General features: G+C 40.2%; 1 protein-coding gene across 1 annotated transcript in view; it reads right to left on the reverse strand.

The window, feature by feature from the left end:
- LOC118328058 (receptor-type tyrosine-protein phosphatase gamma-like) overlaps positions 1-5,772 on the reverse strand; it is a 144,962-nt gene that overhangs the window by 96,033 nt on the left and 43,157 nt on the right. The window lies entirely within an intron of this gene.

Here is a 5,772-nt window from a genome sequence, read left to right on the forward strand (position 1 = left end):
TATTATTATTATTATATATTTACAGTTTAGGCTACTTATCACAAATTCATTCTTGATGCAAGAGAGCCATTCTCATTCATTGTCATTTTCTGTTGGTTTCATTTGCTGGTTAAATTGAGATGTGATCTAGCCTCTTTTCCTTTTAAAGTGCATTAGATTGACAAATAAGAGCTCCCAAACAACATGTTGCATAAGGTCCCTAGAAAGCTAGAATCCGCATTGCGGGGTCCATTTTGCAGAGGAGGAGACCTCTGTGGATAAGATAATTGGGCTCCTGAACCATGAACACTGAAGAAATCCTAACAGGGAGAAGCTGACTGCAATGATGGTGAAGACAACAACTCCCATCATCCCACCCTACTTCACCACCTCATCCAACTTCATCTTTTGTTGTTGTTTTGATGTGAGAGACCTCCTAGTGGCAGACATTACAAAATAAAGTAAAAAGTAAATTTAAAGGACTAGTTTGGCGTTAATAAATCACCTCTTCAGGTTTGTGTGTTACATATGAGGTTGGAGCTGAGAGGCAGTTAAATGAAACTGGAAGCTTGTTAAGCTCACTAATTAACACGTCTTGTTTGTTTCATCTGTATGCAAACAGAAATGTTAAAACTGTCATTTTTGAGGAGTTACATACAGGAATTATTTGGGGAACAGTCAGACGCCAGACTTCATGAAGTCTTCTCACAGTGATGTTGCCAGGCAACCACCAGAATAGAACTGGGCAGAGGGATACACTGTTCGTAAAATAGTGTTAAAGCAGAAATTGTAAGTTTTAAATGTCTATTTGTGCCTGGCTTAAAAAAATTATATAACTTGCTAATTAGAGAGTATTTTAGAATTTTTGGCTAGCATTACATGTTTGTGTGCTTTAAAACACAGGTGATTTACAGTGTGTCCAATCAGGACTCTGACTGCAGGGACGATAAAGACACGGCGTGTTCACGTAGGGACAGATGTAAGATGTGAAGCAGAATTTATTTATTCCATGTATTGATGGATGTTGATTCACCTGTGATGTTACACTGTTGAAATAAATTAAGTAAATGTTAAGTCTGCTGGTTGTTCTGACACATAGAATCATTACCGCTTTTTATGTTCTCAGGCTGCTGTTAAAATATAAATAGAACAATTAAATTAATATCATAAACTGTTTAAACTACTGACTATTAGTAAAATAGGAATGTGTGATATCCGTCGCCTGGAGCTCGTTCCATATTTGACCTGGGACAGGAAGTGAATGACATCGCAGACTGCATATCTGTGATTTTGTAAAAGTATCTAACATCCAGTCCAGTGAAGTGGAAAAGAGGGACAAGAACAACCAAAGTACAACACTGCATTTTTGACAGATTTTAGAGGATTACGGCTTAAGAAGTCCTTGTTTGGAGTGCGTCCAGCAGCACAGAACAGTGTATCGAGGACCAGAGAGTGAGTCTTTTGGCATGTCGCCATTGTTTAGGTGCTGCATATAACAGTATATTTACACACCCCTTTGTGTCAGCACTGTGTCATTTCCTCTGTTTATCTACTCAAGCGTCTGTGCTCCCGCTGCTCTCATGTCACGGTTGCTGAAATCAAGCCATTCCTCCTCACAGGCACAAATTACAAGTCCATTAATTTACTATCTCACTCACTGCACCAACTCTCCACTGACTCTGAACTCCGCAACCCTGATTGGCAATTAATTTTTAAAGGGTGTACATGGCTCACGGTCCTCTGGTTTGAGGTACTGTGTTAACCATCTATAGGAATTGGAAGGAGAGAAATTCTGTGTTCTCTCCGTCTGTGCTACTGTACTAGTACAACTGTCTACCACTCCTTTGCTGATGGGGGTTTAATCCCAAAGCACTCTCTTTCACATCAGATCTGATGTGACTCCACTGCACAGTGCTCGCATGTTAAGCTTCTTTTTCATCCTCTCCTCAATAGGATTTTCAGAAAATTTGGGACAGACACATCTATTTATCTGTCCTCATTTTTTTTTCTCATGGTGTGTTTTTGAGGATTTTATTCACAGCCTCTGTCTTGATTTTAGTGGATTTTTGAGCAGTTAGTTATGCCAAGACTTTTTAAGACCATCATTTTCGATTCAACATTTATTTACACTCATTGGTTAGGTCAGCACACCTTTCCTTTAGGCTTTCTGGTGAACTGCACTGCATCTTAAAAAGGCCTCACCTCCAGCTGGGCTGTGCTTTATGTCAATGTGAGGATAACTCTTGAAAGGCTGGCTGTTTTTGGAAGAGCTTGGGCAAGATGAGAAATCCCTCCGAAGATTGATTCTCATGTGAGCTGAACAGATTTCTTGCCGCATTCTTCACGAAAAGTGTATTTCTTTTTATATATGTACAAACTACTGGCCAGATTGCAGTGAAATGTGTTACTGACATTAATAATTATTAGAAGACGAACCCTCTGTGTTTTAGGAGATTCCCTCAGCTTTCCTCTGGAAAAAAGATTGGATAGGAACCTCATCTCCCTGTTCTTTATTTTGGAATCTATACTATTTCCACACATCCAGTTTAACTGTTTTTTGTAGATTATACAACAGGCAAGCCAAGCCTACAGCCATTGTGACAGGATTAGGATTTTGGAATGAATGGAAAGATGTTGGCTTCCCCTTGGCCCCTTGTTCAACATAAATCAGGAACTTTACGAATGGAAGTTCACCACAATACATTTACTGTGATAGGGGATTATATCATATATTGTCCCATCCCTAGTTATAACTATTTTAGTTAGAGCAGCAGAGCACAGCAGTGATGCAGTGAAAGTGAAACCCTACCTTCTATTGTTCTGTGCACATTACAATGCATATTTTATCCCATGAAATCAGTAAACCTGTCTGCTTAGATATTGGCTATTACAGTGTAATGACATTGATATTATATTATGTACATTATATATTCTGTTAATGCTGCTTACCAGGAGTTGCCTAAAGGCATAATGTGATGTGTTCCATGTTCTAGCGCCTCCAAACATCACCTCTCTGATGTTACTGATGAGTAATACACCTTGATGCCAGTACACTGTGAGGATTTTTAACAGTGAGTATTCCAGAAGTCTAGAACTCTTTCACTGCACTGATGATGATCTCTGCAATACTGATAGACAACTCTAGAGAATATACAGAATTCACCATAATCTGAAATAAAATTAAAATCAGGAGAGCATGAGACAGCTATCATCTTGCTTCTCCTCCTCCTTGCAGCCGCCTCTTACCTCTCCCATCATCCCACCGCATCATTATCAGTCTTTGCATCTATCTCCAAAGCCCCTGCAAACCCTGCGCAGACAATGGGCTCCTCTCTTCGCTGTCGAAGCCTTTCATGAGCCTGCTATGTAAATCAGAGTCAGACCTTTTTTTACCGGGCTGATTTCACAGGAATGGCGCGGAGCCGCTCGCTGGCTAGCTAGTCAGAGGGCATTTGTTCCAGCGAGGTTTCATGTAAAATGCAACAAGGCATGAGGTACAAAGACAGAGGAGTCAGACCTGTGGTGCGTGTCTGCCAGACAAGCCCCGGCAACAAGAGAAGAGAGTGCTGTGAAAAATTTAACCACCCGCTGCTCCATAGAGAAGGACTGGTGGAGACAGAGCAAATTAGCCAACCACCTTCCCAGTGGGAAAGATGGGAGCGTGGCCTTGATTGAACTTGAGTGGTCTTTGTGTTAGATGAATTATGGAGGCAGAGTAGTTTTTTACTTTGCAAGTATCATGCGGTGGGGTTTTATCAAAGTTTTATTTGTGTACGGCGAAGCTCTCCGAATTCACTCTGAAGCCGTTCTGCTGTTGCAAGGCAAGCAAGGCCCTTTGGGGGAGGACAAGACAGAACATTGCTTTAGGATAAATGTTTTGATCATGACAGGGTTGCACTTCAGGGCTGTGTGCAGGACACAACTGTGTTTGACTAAGGGCATATAGTGCTAACAGAAAACAATGTAACATTTTCTAATTTGTTATGAGAGTGGGGAAAAAAATCCCAGAAGTCCTAATTTATTGTGTGAGTATGTTGTATGTGAGGCACTAAATGATGCAAAAGACTGAAGCTTTTTGATGAGGAGCACAATCAAAGCTGGAGTACCCTGCAGTTACAGTTTGATAAAATGTTATACATCTGATGTTTATCCCTCTTACAGTACACTGGAATTTTCTTTGCATCTTTTTGCAACATCGAATCCATGTTATTGCCCCAGCTGATGACCTTGTGAATAAAAACAACACCTGTCACTTTGCATCATATGTTGTGCAGATTCATTGTTATGCCTCCTGCCATTGATGGTCACCAGTCCAGATGAGCGGATTGATGTCCAATATATAGCTGGTCAGACTGTCAGCTGTGATTTGAAGTCAGAATGTATAGCATCTGTGTCTCTTATTGGCTGTTGTTTCTGATAAACAGAACGTAGAAGTTTACAAATTTAATATGTGGCAATAGTTTGCACGAGCAGATTTTAGTTCAATTCACTTATCACGTATTTTACATACGTGTGTGCAGTTCAAAACTTTTTTTGTAACATCATACTCAAGGAAGTAATTGAGATTTAAGAACATTGTGACTTTGTTAGCCAATGGTCTGGCGAGGCAGGAAACCTGCAATCAGGTGATCAGACAGGTGGTAAACAAGTCAACAGATTATAAACTAAACCACTGAAGGGAAAATTAAAACTGAGAACACCTCAAGTATCAGTAATACTCGTCATTACACAAGACAACTATCACTGATAACTGAGGTAAGTTGAAGCAGGAAGTGGGTCTGTAAACTGTGATTGATATTAACAATGCACAGTTTAAGTTATAATTCAGTGTTCGCCATAGTTTCCTCTACTGAATAAGCTGCCCTGGCTGACTTCTTTTTTCAGCAATGGATCTGTGTTCCCAGATCACAGCAAGTCACTTTATCAGTTATTATTACAGATAATGATGGCCAAGTTGTAATGAATTTTACACAATTGCCAGCCCTCTCTGTTAATTCCATTTTTAAGAGTGGATAAATACAAGTTCTTGTTGATGCTTTACTCTTGCCAGAAATGACTTTACTGCAATTTCCCATTACCTTAATGTTGCATCCCTTTTGCCTTAGACATTCTCCCTAAAATGCCACCATAGCCCAGAGTAAGCTAAGATAAGGCCTTAGTTAACCATGCTAATTTACCATGCTAATTCCACACCACTCCTGAGTATGGTGAGGAAATTAGCAAAGCAAATTTACAGTTCAAATATTATGCCCCATCAGTGAGTAAAGCTGTTCTGGAGTTTTCAGACACATCACGGCTCACGACAGGAATATTATTCTGCTGTAATAGTTTGCAGATAATTGCAGCTGCAAATTGAATTGAATTAGTCAAACTGAATGAATCTGAAGTCCTTACAAAGCCTCAGATGTATGGTAAGTGAAGTGAACATGCTGAGTCAAAGCTTTCCAGTTCAAGTGCTGCAAACTGGCCTGACTGGATGAAGTCATAGTGTGTGTCCCAGAGAATACAATGAATTGAATTTTGGACTGATGAAGTCCCCATTCAACACAGAATACTGATGACAGAAGTTATAGTACAGCATACTCAAAACAACAGTCCCATGTACACCAGTCAGCCATGACATTATGACCACCTGGGCACCCTGACTGCTCTGCAGTTACCAAGTGTGAACTTATCGTGACATCACCCATTGGTTTGGGGGGTACTGTTTTGAAGCCTTGATAACCAGATAATCAGTGTTATTCACTTCACCTGTCAGTGGTCGTAATGTTATGGCTAATTGGTGTATCTTCT

Source organism: Morone saxatilis, unplaced genomic scaffold, assembly GCF_004916995.1.
Source record: "Morone saxatilis isolate NCDOM2014 unplaced genomic scaffold, NCSU_SB_2.0 Contig18, whole genome shotgun sequence".
In the NCBI taxonomy this organism is placed as follows: domain Eukaryota; kingdom Metazoa; phylum Chordata; class Actinopteri; family Moronidae; genus Morone; species Morone saxatilis.